We start from the raw sequence: 14,347 nt of genomic DNA, 5'->3' as shown, positions 1-14,347 counted from the left end.
GGTATGGGTGAGTAACATCACTCTTTACTTAATTATTTTGCTACATTTAACATCATTGCTTCAACAAATAATGCTCTTTACTAGTAGTTTTAGTTATCTATGCTGTCTAGTAAATAATTCTGATTAAAGTATTTTAGTCTAATCATTATCACTATCATCATCAATTTAAATAAATAATTTATTGCATAAATAGAAATATATTTAGGTTGTCATCTTTAACCCTGCAGGACGATGTTGTATAAAACCTCAGTTGCTCCTATAGAACCCTTTAGACACAAATTGTTGACCAAATCTGGGAATAGAATTGGATCCAGCCACACCTAGACTCCTTTCTGAGAAGGAGTTTAGAAATCAAGGGAGGTATTTCTGAACATCATGACTCAGCAGGAGGGTCTCCTTGATGAACTTTGACTGAAATTTCCATTCAGCCTGGGATGCTGTGTGAACCATCCATGGACAGGCAATGAGAGCAGCAGCCCCTCCAGGACCACATCCAGAATGGCTTTCCTGTTTCTCCAGCTGCCTCCCCAACAGTCACAGTCAGGGAGAAAGATTTCACAATGAAATGCTTTCTTTATGCTGAAAATTCTTTATGCAATGAATTCCCAGGAGGTGTCAGACTGAATACAATGCCAATGTAATTTCTTAAGGTTTTGATTTTGCTGGGAAAGTTGTCCAAGTTTAGTGCTCCAGGATTCTTGGGAATGATGGACAGGTGCTAAACTTGTTAAATTCAGTCATATGTGTTAGAACTTCAGCTATAGTGAATGTTACAGTTTTTCAGTGTACATGAGTGTTTAGTGTTTCAATCAGTTATTGTTTTCAATGTTCTTATTTTAAGCGATTTTCTACCAGTCAAATTTTATCACAATTTCCATTTGTATTTGCCTTTGACATTGTCATAGGCTGTCTCTTCTGGGTAGTGATAAGACTACTGTAATGCTGCAATAGACACTGTTTTTGCCATAAAGATCATATGTAGCTTTCAGATTAGAATGGAAAAAATTCCTCTCCATTTGAAAAAGGAATGCTTCTCACACATATATTTATAAATCAAAATAATGTAACTGCTCCACCCAAAATAGATCAACCAAATAAAATTCCTAGCCAATAAAGCCACCAAAATATTATTTATGATGACAGAAACCTGGAGTTCACTCTTCATGGCCTTATCTGTATCTGACATGCCCATATTTTGAAAATGGAAATCAAAATCCTACCTGTATTTACAGGTGGTGCCTCTGTGACACGACAAAAAATGCTTGGTTTTAAGGTGTGCAGTTTTTCAGGCTTCTGTCATGGCTATCACCACTGCCAGTACCTTCACTTGCTTGCTTTGGGATGAAAGTGGGTTTGGAGAAACATTACCCAAACATTGCAAGGTCAGCATCCTGGGGAGTGATAAACTAATGCTGCATAACAGGATTTTGAATTCTTAAGCTGTTTCATTATTATTGGTAAGATTCCCAAGAAGTTTCTCTAGTGTACCGGTCAAATTTCTTCTGATAGGCATCAGCACAGCAGAGAGCTTTACACTTTTTGTGAGTCTGGCATCAGGTAGGCTTTTGTAGGTGGGCAAAAAGTCTTCTGTTTATTTAAAATTTTTATTTTTTTATTTCTAATCTTCTAAAACTTACACAGCCGAAATCCAGTACAAAATTCAGCCTATATTTATCCCAAGGCATACTTTCTTAATATTTTGATTAATTTAGGTTTTGCACATCACTGCAATTTCAGAAAAATATTTAGGTCATGTGCAGTGAAGGAAGGTAGCAATTCCGGTTTGGATATACCAAGAGGGAGAAGTTGAAATTTACAAAATTAGTGCAAGTTTTCATTTCTTCTCATTTCCTTGGTTCTATCTCCTGTTCCCATAAGGACTGGAGAAACAGATGAAAAATCTGAGCATCACCTCTGTCACCTTTTGCATATTTGTAACTCTTAGGCAATACTGGCATTTTTAAAATATCAACCTATTAGTGTCTCATAGCATTCCTCTGTGGATGCCAACAAATTCTGTAATTATCAGCTAGATATATGCAACTGATGTAAAAAGAATGTGAAGAAGAGAGTGAAGTACTAAATATGAAGAGGATTGAAGATCAGGAAGGAAGTCTTTCATTCAGTTAAGCTTTTTGACAGGAGTGTACTCTTTTTTACTTAAAAACAACAACAACAACAACAACAACAACAACAAAAAACCAAAAAAAAACCACAAAGATTTTTCACTAGCTCTAACCAAACAGCATAACCAAAGTGTGTACTTGTTCCTATTCTTCTTTGTAGTCTTTGTGGACTTAGTCAGAGTCAGCAGAGATAAACTAACACAAGCACTTCTATAACTAGAGGCAGAGAATTAGAGACCAAACAATGTATTTGTCTCTTATTCCCTGCGTATTCCTTGCTCCAACCTTAAACTGTCCTGCAATAGCATTTATCAAGTAACCTAGAAACAGAATATTGCCTGATTAATCATGCTTAGTTGTTCTATTTCTTATTTTACAGGAACTAATATTCTAAAGCAGGTTGCCATAGATATCAAGACAGTGACTTTTAAGTGTCAACTTTGCTTGGCTGATGTTGGAAGACAACCATGTATTTTATAGACTATCTTTGTTACAGTTCACACCAGCCTGAAATAGCCATTCATTTTCAAGAATAGCCATATTTCCCTCTTGTAGCAAGGTAGCCAATGTCAACTACCAAAACATTTAAGTGTGGTGTTTATATGCAATAATTCGGGTATCTTCCTGTCATTTCTTTCTTCTTTTTTTTTTTTTTCTTTAAATAGGAATAAATATTCTTGTAATCACTTCCTGCAAATTTGGAGTCTAATAATACAGATTTAGAACTACGTAAAAACACAGTCCCCAGTGGAAATGTAAAGTGTGTGCTAGCTGGAGTCCTCAAAGTGCATCTTGAGTCCAAACAGCTTCTCTACAAAGCCCCGAGAAAATCTTGACGTCTTTAACAGGTATTTTCAACAAATCTGATTCAATAATGTGTGGGTGTTTCGATGTCTCGGAAATTCACTGATGTAAAGACATCTAATATGCTAGTGCTCCGAAACAAAATATCACATAGGTTGTGTAAGAACAGTTTCTTATGCTTACTACAAAGAGAATCTCATTTCAAAAAAAAGTCAAAAGGAGAACACACAATAGAGAAACTGTGTTAATGATACGAGATGAGTACTGCCAGGCTTCCACTAGATGTTACATTTATCATTAATGATTTTTTTATAAGAAAAAAATCAAGCCTTTGCTGGTTTTCCTTACAAAATGAATGCTTCTTAATTAAAGTAATACATGATGAATCTGGGATGGAGTTATGTTGTTATTAACATTCTAGTAGAAAAAGCAAGGTTTTTATTAGAATAGGATGTACTCCATGACACGTCAAAATCAAAGTCATTACTAAAACACTTATAGGAGCATATGAGAATTTAAATTCATCTATTAAAGCAAGATGTAATTCAGTCATTAAACTAAAACCTGACCATTATTACAGCCCTCTCAAGAGTTAAATGCCAACTGTGGAAGGTCCTCATCTTCCAGCAGCATCTGGCTGCTTGGCAGGGTCTGTGGGCGGCTGTGCTGGCAGGACAGAGTGGATCTTGGGACCATCACGTGGTTAAACTGCTGAGGGCTGTGCTGCCTCGTTGACCTGAATGTCATTTTCATTTGATTCATTTCTGCTTGTGCAATTGTATTTGTCTATGAAAAGGTTTCTAGATAAGATTAGAGCAATAATGTTAAATATTCTCATCTCACATCATTGCTATACTTATCTTTGGTTCATTCTGCACATTTTTCTTCTTACATTTTTGCCTTCATTTCACTACCAATCAGTTCTGAATGTCAGTATGTCTTGCACTGGCATTTCTATTAATACACGACAACTCCTTTTTCATCTTTTAGACTTTCTCTATTCTTTTTCCTGTGGGTCAGCTTCAGTAAATAAATATGAAGAGTTTTTCAGAAAAGAAAAGCTAAATATGTTTGATTTTGTTGTTCTATTTTTATTTCTTCTTTCTTTTTTTCTCTTAATCTACTTCCTAAACAGATCTTCTTGTGTTCTCAGGTCAATCTGGGGCCCAAATAATTCAAACATGGATATCTGAATATATTTAAATATTTCTTTTAAAATATTTCCATTAAACTAGGCATGAGATTTGCACTGAAGACTAGAATAAATTTCTATATATGGCATACTTTTAAATATGCTGAGATGAAAGCATCTATTCTCCGACCCACTCCGATATTGTCTTTCCAGCATGTTAGTAAAGATTTGTTATGCCCATTCTCCTGGAACAGGGGTTCCAGGGGAGGACTAAGGTACCTTCAAGGACCACGTTCCTTACATGACAGGGCATTTTATAAAGCTCAGAAACCTCAAAGAGACCTAGACAGCAGTAAGTTACTTCACTGCCAAAGTTCATACCTGCTTTCCTGAGGGCACACACTTTCCTATGTGCCTGCATTTTTTAATTTGACTTTAAGATTAAGACCTCTGCCTCTAAGTTAGAGGTGAAAGAATTCTGCTTTATTTGGGGCCAAGTTTAACAACATGAACTTAATTTATTAGTAACAATGGTCAGGATCCTTACCCTTAGCTCTTCATATCTAAATTGCAAGGGCACATTAGCTCTGTGCCCCTTTTCCACAGAGGTGTGCAGAAGCAGACAGAGAATGAAGGAAGCTCTGCTCCCCAGCTTCCAGAACAGGGGACAACACAGGATAGTGTCTGGATGAACACTGGATGAACAAAGGAAGGAGGACATCCTTTCCTCCCCACTGCTGTCTGCCATAATGTGAAAATATCAAACCTTAAGCAAAAGAATTACATAAAAGGAGAGAAATAGGAAAATAAAATCCCTAATTAACACTGCATTTCGTATGTAGAATCATGCACTCTTACCCCTCTTTTCCAAAATCCTTCCCCTTCATTTCAGAACCCATTATGTTAACAAGCTGATTCCTCAGTGGCATTTATGATGTAAGGCAGAGATTTTCAATACTGCCTAAAGGATTAGTTAACAGAAATCAAGCATGTAATTCTCCTTTGAAAATTCGATCCTTACACTTTGCCCTCTATGAGTTTACAAATCCTAAGAAGATAATGTTTAAGATTCAGAATGACTTCATTATGAAAACTATCCTATTTCATTACAAGACCCTGCTGATTTGTAAGCAAACTTTGAAACTCTTTTACCCAAATTAAAGGCATTACTGCCCTAAATTCATCCATTCTGTGGCATCTTTACTTCTACAGGGAGATGTGATTTTTGCACACTTGAAGAAGACACAGCTTTCACCAGTTTAGAAGGCAGATAGGCATGTTAATGTGTTAGGGGGCATTCAGCATGTCACTCTCTCAGCAAAGTTGGTTAAGTACAGGAACCGAAATAATGAATCACTTCATCAGAGTAGTCCATCACTGCTGACAATATTTATCTTTCCAATATTTCCACTTTCTTTGGAGCAATCTGAAAATGTTTTAATATGAGTGGCCTATCTCAAGAGATATTTTATAAGTAAGAAGTAATATGCAGGTATAATAAACCTATTAGTAAATAAATTCATAGTACATGCATTTCAGAACAAACATTTTCTTACAAGAAATGCTGCCTTAAATCTTAAAATTAGAATGAGTTCTAAAATCTAGACATTGTTCACAGGTATCATTTTCAGTAGATTTACTTACATTAAAAAATGTATTTGTAAATTGAAGCAAAAATAAGACTCTTCAAGAAATTATGAATATATCATTGTGGTATTTGACTATGTGGTATCACAGAGCATTTTGAATTTAATATATTGGGAGCAAAGGATTGTGAGGCCTCTAGTTCCCTAGGTCCTCCTTGCCATTTTGAAGGTTGAGATAACATTTGCTTTTTTCCAATCCTCAGCTACCCCTCCTGACTACTGTGACCTTTCAAAGATGATTGAGAATGATCTAGCAATGATGCCCATAAGTTCCCTCAACACTTTTGGGTGCATCCTATCAGGTACCATGGACTTCTAGATGGCAGGTTGGATTAAATGATCTCTAACCCATCATCCCCAACCAAGTGAATAGGAGCCAATTAGGTTTGTGGACAGCATTAATTCAGGAGTTTTCTTACTGCTGATTGATCATTTAAGATCCCCTATACTCATATAAATATCCTGTATGACCCTGAGATGAGCTCAATTGGGCAGAGTATGGTGCTAATTCCACCAAGGTTGAAGGTTTGATCCCTGTACATGCCATTCACTTAAGAGTTGATCCTTCAGTTCCTTCCAACTGTGATTCTGTAGTATACCAGTGTTTTTAATTTAAATATTTACCTTTTCCCCTGAAAATTTGATAAATAAAATAATTGTTTGCTAAAAGCCCGAGGTATGAACAGATTATGGATCATTTCTAAGAACTGCATTTCCTCATACTGAATGTTGAATATCTTTATAATTTGAAATAACCTGAAGGTCCTCCAAAGATGTAAAAGCAGCCTCCTCAGCCAGAACCAGGATACCAACTCACATCACTGAGTGCTATATTTCTAACTCTGAGCTTAATTCATAGGTTAGCCCTAAAACTTTAATTGCAAGATTATGTGAGTTTTCTAGCTTTATTGTAGATTTCTTAAAGGGATGTTGTGCTAATAAACCAAACACTTTCAGCTGTAAGATTTAAGACAAAACAAAGTGTATTTTAGCCTGGGGTATTATGCTGAACTACTGTGATAATACAACAAACTTCATATTGTGGGTAAAAATAACCATAAAGCATGGCTTAAAAACTAATGCAAGATCAGTAAAATCTTTTCCAAGGTCATTATTCATTCAGAGCCTTGTTATTTTCATACATGGAGCTAGGTCAACATATCATGAATATCAAGTTGATTAAAAAACCTGAATCTAAATTAATGAGAGAATCAGCCAGCTAGCCTATTTCTCTGCTTTTAAGCATTAATAACCTGCATTGAGATATTTTGCAGAAATAAGCCTGCTTGCATGCTTTCATGACCCCCAGTGCTATCAGGAGGAAATAACCAACCTAATGAATCCTGAGAGCTTTGCCTGCACACATATGCACACACTCAGTATGACTTTTATTAAAGGAACCACACAAATTTTGGAAGATTTTGAATTTGAACATTCTGCCTAGGAAATCTCAATGCAGCTCCATGTGACAACACTTCAGGGGATAGCCCTGTGATTTAGTTGGTAAAGTCTCATTTGCTATTCACTCCTTAGGAAACACTTACTGTCCTCATCACATCCCTCATCCTAATCCAAGTCAAAACATTGTGAGCGCATTTTTCTTTCACTATTGAACATGGCCTATAAAACCTGGAACAAGGAAAAAAAGAGTAATTTAAATCATGCAGAAGTTGAATTAATTGTATATTTGAATTCTAAAACCAAGGAAGCACATATGCACTGATCCAAGTTCTGATCTCTGAAATAGGAGTAGGTATATCTGTATCTATATTTATACTCTTTAGTCCTACTCTAATAGATACTGAGAGTGTGTACTTCTGAGACGTCCAAGGATGATGAGAACAATTCATAAGTGAGGTGTTCTGTTTTATCCTGATCCAAACTTTCTATTAAGAAACCATGGAAGAATGAAGATGATCCTTATTTATTACTTGTTGCATATATTTATAGAGAAACTCCTTATAATGCCATAATTTCATATTAATTAAACAAGAGTAAAAAAACCGTAAAAGTTAATCAAGAAGTATTCACTTGCAATAACCCTCAAATATTTTTAAGTGCCAAACATTAGGCAATTTCTTTCCAGATGACATTTTAAACTAATGAGTATCAAAATGTCATGCTATCCTCAGAAATGTGAGGTATCCTCAGTTAGCCAGTCAGAAAATTATTATGTCAGTTTGAATGACCCGTTTCTGTGGAAAATGAAAGAATTACCCACCAAGCAGAAACAGCAAATCCCCAGCAACTAGATTTCACACCTTTTTGATTTAGCACTGTGCAGCTTGTATTCTTTTGACTGGAATATCTGTCTTACTAGCAAATTTTATGTGAATGCTTCAATAAGCAAAAGTTTTTAATATATGTAATATTTACAGAATAATTTAGGTAGTATCCTCATCAACTTTATATAACTTTCTATTTATATAAGTAAACTTAATATTTATATAAATAAAATATAGTTAATATATTAGAAAGTTGTGTTAATGCTATTTCACACTTGAAAATATAAAAGATCTTCTTCAGCTTTGTCTTACCATTAAGTTACACGTTGCTGATAATATAAATTCTGCTTCTTTTTTTTTAATGTTCTAGCAAACTCTGAATATCATATACAACTTGGATTTCTTCTCTTACCTTCTGTGAAATCAAATGAGAAAACTAGCTATTACAATATAGAAGTACCTTTACAAAGCACTTCTCAGATTCTATGACACCAGCTCTAAAAAGAATTTATTTCCCAAGAGGACAGACCTTGACTATTACAAGTAGAATTTACTGCTGGTTCTCCTCTACCTTTTGATAATCATTAATGACAGCTTCAGACAGAAAAGGGCAGATATAGTAAAAAGGTGAATATTATGGCTTTTAAAACCGCTGTTGCTAGAGGCTACATTTTCTTTCATAAAAACCTCTGCAAATATAAAACTCCATGTTTCCAATGGCTGTATTCTTTTCCATATCCAGTTATAAAGTCATCAACATAGTATTCTAGACAAACAAAATTGCAAGCATTTCTTCAATACTTAAATAATTAAACAGTAACTCCTTCTTCTACTATTTAAAAAAAAAACCTTTACAAAACTGCTTTTATAGTGCAGTGCCAGTATAAGCTTATTAATTTCTTGCTAATACTTCTGATCACCAAGATACAGTACTACCAAGAAAAATGTGGATATAAATGTACAGGTTCCACTTTTGATTACTCCAGCAAGTACTTCAAGGAATTAATTTTTCGCATTGTGTTCAAGCTGTTGCATTGAAATTTTTGAAGAGAGTAACTGGGGTAGACCAATTAAGGGAATAAAGCTTTAATTTTCAACACCAGTAAATTCCATTAAGCATAAGAGTAGCTTTGCTAATGATTCACTGACTGCCTAAATATGTAAGAAAAGATTTTATGGTAACATTAAGATCCAAAGAAAAGAACATTTTTGAGGATTAGGCTGAAATAGAGTTTTGACAGACAAGAAACTGTACAACAGATGAAGCTGTATTATTTACTTATTTATACACATTGAATGGCAACCTCGTGGACTGAAAAGCTGCGAAAAGAGTGGTGTGGTTTGGTTTGTTGGTGGTAGTGGGGAGGTAGCCCCTAATTAAGAAATTCCAATATTTAATGTAGCCAGAGTGCACACTTGAAGAGCATATAACTAAAACTGGAGGCCATGCCAAGCAATAAACGCAGATCTCTACTTTTTCCACAGCAGGTACACACGTGGTGAATTTCCTTTATCCTGTTAGTCTGCTCAAACACATCAAGTTTGCCTGGAAATCTCAAGATTTTGGCATAGTAGAGATTGGAAATTATTAACTTGAGTAGGAGGTTTACTACAGGATATATTGTATTTGCCTGAAAGTTGCATGAAAACCCCTCTCACAAGCAGAGCCACACGCTATAAGTTATAAGTTTTAAGTTATAAGTAAGTGTCACAAGAGATCAATATGCAAAAATTTAGTTCACAATTCAGGCAACTTCATGTCCCTGCTGAAGACTCCAGTCTGTCTCAGAAAATGTCATCCCTGACTCACAGCTGTAAAGATCTCTCAAAGCAGTGAGTTGTTGATAGTTCAGTCCCCAGAGGGCACAAGGAAACAGTGTAATTATGTCACTAATTCAGTGCTATCCTCTAGGGCAAGCAGAGAGCAAATATGAAGGAGGAAATCTTGGTTTGGGTGCTCAGGCACTAGACTGAAACTGCTCTGAGTTGGAGAATGAAAACTGACTCCAAATATTTTGCTATAGAACATACAATCTTGTAGCAGAATGCTCTTCCAATAAATAATGCTCTTATGCTTTTTGGGAAGAATTCAAGATAGAATACTGGTAGTTTGTAAGCAACATAAATTACTCATTACTGTAAGAGACAAGTTTTACTTTCACTTTGCTACCTTAAATCTGTTGTGTTCTTGATTAAGAAGCTTAACCTTATAACACCATGGTAAGACGTTCCAAACAAGAAATTATCTAGCACCTGATTGTTTAAAGTTTTTGGTAGATTTACCACAACCATGAAATTTAAGCCACTTAGATATATACGGAATTCCCACTTGTCTAAATTAAAAGGACTTGCCTGTATCTTTCTCTCCATCTGTGAAATTAGGAATTAGTCAGCCCTCTACCTGTTTCATATGAGCTGTGCAGAGTTGGAAAGAACAAAAATTGATAAAGCAGGAGTTCCAGCTTACACTATCATTTTTCACTATCACCAGTACCACAACATTTAAGCTCAAATAATGTGTGATATTAGCCACATTTTATTTATGTGGATATTTATTTATTTTAATTAAGGGTTGTGACTACACTAGTCTCTTTGGCTCAGGGTCAACCTTAGAAATACCTAGATAGATACAGTCCAAGACACTAATTCAAAAGAAATTCGTAGGCAAAAAAATTATCATGAACACTGAAATGAAGAACTCTCCCTGCTTTTACTCAATCAATCTTTTGGAGGGGATTTGTGAACACAACCAGCAGATCCATATCATTCAGGGTAACTCCTCTGGGAGGACTCATCCAGCCCTATATTAGTGTATACTGCTTTCTCAGTTACGCATGAGCATTCCTTTTAAAGTCTTACTCCACAAAATACATGAGAATTTCACCTCTGTATCTCTACAATTTTGTACAAATTAGTTATTAATTATACATGCATATTTACAGCTTCACTTCCTCCAAGCTTAATTCTATTTAGATGCTTCTACTACTCCTCCATACTAGAGAGTCTAAAACCAGCTGGAATTACACAATATTACAAAAAGGGAAGGAAGCAGGATGAGAAATTCAGGAAGGCCTCAGAACAAGCATTTGTTTAGTGCTGCAATGTTATATGCATTAGACAAAGCTGAGATAAAATTGCTACAGAAATAAGCTGTTTCTAAAAATTTATTACTTTGGCATGGTAGCAGAGTGTGATTGCATTTGGTACAGAACTGGTTTTGATTGCCTGGTGAGTGTTCCCACCCGTAGCTGTGACCAGCACAACCCTCTTCAGTCCCATGCTCCAAGGAAGAGAAAATGACCACGTCCCTGTGCTTTTCTCCTTTGGTGAAGCCAGCAGTGAGGCCTCTGCAAACCATTCCCATTTGCTGCCTTGTTTAGGAAAACTTTTGGCCCATATTTTTGGATTGAATTCTCATATAGAATTTAGTAGTTATTAGCACCCAGGACATTGGGAAGAACATCAGTTTTCCTGCAGTCATCATTAATAACAGTGAACAACAATGGCCCAGAGATGCATTTAGATGATCCAAAGCTCGTAAGATTAATCTGTATCATCTTCAACTTTTTTCTTTCTTCTCTCTACATTTTCTCAGATGATATGTGTCTTGAATTGAGATGTTTAATCCCATTTTCTGAAAGGGTTGGGAAAAATCACGAGGGTATGTGTTCTCTGTAGAGCAGTGGAAGGGCCCCGAGCTGAAACTGAGCGAGCTGCATGGCACATTTCCTCTGAGACAGGAGTAGTGTGCCCCAGGGAAACACAGCACTAAACTAAGAAACAATAAAAAAGAAATAAAAAGTAAAGAACCTGTGAGCAAGTGTGCTGGCAACTCTAGGGAAGCTGTCATTTCTGTTTCTTGGATTTACCTTTCTGTACCACACTGTGCAGTCCTGACTAATCTGAAATTGCAAATACTTGGAGTTGGGAATCCCCAGACTCCTCATTCAGTCTAATACTCAATAAAAATGGTCACCAGTGCAGCTATTAGTAAGTAACATGCTGCCTGTGGATTTTTCCAATTGCTCTCTGATAACTGTCAGAGCAATTAATGTGTTCAGTGCCAGGGATGTTTCCCCTGAAGAATTTCTTTCAAGGAACAAGTTTTTTGTATTGCCAGAATAACTTGTCTTGTTTTACCCTCATAGTCTTAGTTACAGTTTAGCCAAAAATATCTGGACCAGGAAAAAAGAAAAGACTCAGGCACTCAGAGTAGGTGAGACATAACATTCCTTCTATAAAGGTGTATTTTAATTTAGATTGAGCAAGATGTGCTCTAAATACCTAAATGCATTGTTAGCATTAACAGTAAGAATCGTACTGCAGTTATAAATTCATTATAGCTCACTTCTTACATTTCCCACTCTGTCCTTTTTGGAGACACATGGTAATTTTTTTCCCGAGGTTTCTGCAGCAACTTCATAACAAACATGTGGGTTGCTTAAGCTGAACCTCCAGACCACTGGACTCACTGCTCTTTGAGACATAGGGAAATGTGCAAGGATGCTGAATCATCAGCTTCTCTCTCAAATATCCCACCTTTCAGCAGAGCAGCAAGAAGTGGGATATAATTAAATATCAAAGTTTTCCAATCCTCAGGTTCAAAAATATTTCCGAGTTTTGGAAATCTTTTTAAAGTGCAATTGAGATCATAGGCATTTGGAGGAAGGGAATGAAGTTAACTGGAAATCCTCAGTATGTGTCAGTTCTAGTTATGCCACCTCTTGACAATGTTAACCACTTCACATTTAAAAATTCGTGCTGCAACATATATCTTATGGAGATTTTAAGCCCAAAATTATCAAGAGAAAAGTCAAAAGTCTTTAAAAAATGTAAGTAAATTTCAAATTTTTAAAAACTGCTTATTCATATGAAAATATTCCCTTAAGGAACCAGAATCTTTATATAAATATTAGACTAGTTGAAAAATGCCTATTCCAAATGAGAATTAAAACTCACCAGAAAAAATAACAGTCAAGGAAGATTTTGCTTTATCACTCACCATTTCTTATTAGAGAACAGGAAATCAATGCAGGAACTTTTCTGCAATTACTATGCTCAAGTTTTTGTGCAACAGAGGCAAAAAAAACAAAACCAAAAAAAGCAGCAATATTTTTGTTCATTCTATGACAGCGAAAATTTTGTATTTTGAGTGAAAATTTCACTATACAATTAAAAGTAAAAACACAGTAAGATGAAGCAGAAACTATGGCACAGAACACCAATAACTTGTGTAGGGCTGCAAGCATTTCAAAGGAATATTGAAAGCTTTCTCTTAATAATTTAAATTGCTGAAAAGGCACACCTCTGCATTGAGTATTTCTAAAACATGTTCAGAAATCTCACTCTGCAGAAGACAACTACTGAAATACAGGGAAGCAACAAAGTGTTAGTTTGAAGTATATATACTTACACACGTAGGCCTTTCATCAGTGTCTAAAATAGTGATAAATCATAAAGAAAGGACGCTGAGACATGCCTTCAATTTATTTCCTTTTTTTCTGGGCAAAGTTGAGGTTTATCAAGTCTATTTCCTTTCTATGTGGCTAATGTAGGACCCGGGCAGGTGATGAGCTTCCCAAAGTATTCCCTGCCATATGTGTTTACCTTTGTGGCAACATATCTCCTATCTTTCAAGGGCTGCCCACTACCTAAAAAACATCAGTCTGCATCTCTGTGCTTTCTCAGCTAATTACCAACACAGCCATGAGTTTGTTAACATGTTAAAAACATGTATTCAAAGAGAACTTCTTCATCAGCCCTTATCTACTTGGTTTTTCAGGAAGGAAAGAAAAAGTATCCATGAATAGGGGCTCTTTCATTCTTTTCCTCTGTTTTTTACAATGTCATGGACACTGAGGTAGATGCACGTATAGCTCCGAGTTTCAGGGATCTACTATGGAAACTTAGTGTCTAATATATGTGGCCTATGAAGATATATAGGCATAAGCAGTGTCTGAGATCAATTCTCCCTTTAAGAGCACTGGTCCAAAATGGACCTTATCTTCAAACTAATGGGATGTGTGGTGGAGAAGTGGAGCACCATGGTAAAAAAAAAGACAAACAAGCAAGAAGACCTCTAACATGTCAGTACCAAGATTCAGAGAGGAAAAAGGACAGCTTGTGAACACGAAAAATACTATGGTTCTGAATATGTTCACTTGTAAAAGAATGGAAGAAATATAGTTCAAACACATGCACAGCAGAGTGTCAGTACCCAAGGTAGGCAGTGAAATCTTAATCACCATTACAGAGCTTGGAAAAATGGAATTGTTGTAACTACATGTTCTTTAAAAAGTGTGAATTATTGATAAATATGTGAAGACAACATCAGAGTTAGGAATTTTTTGTTCCCTTTAGATTAAGATAATACTTGAATTATTTTAATCCATTTTCTGAAAGAACACACTAAAT

Source organism: Sturnus vulgaris, chromosome 4 (assembly GCF_052056855.1).
Source record: "Sturnus vulgaris isolate bStuVul1 chromosome 4, bStuVul1.hap1, whole genome shotgun sequence".
In the NCBI taxonomy this organism is placed as follows: Eukaryota; Metazoa; Chordata; class Aves; order Passeriformes; family Sturnidae; genus Sturnus; species Sturnus vulgaris.
This window is presented reverse-complemented; position numbering follows the sequence as displayed.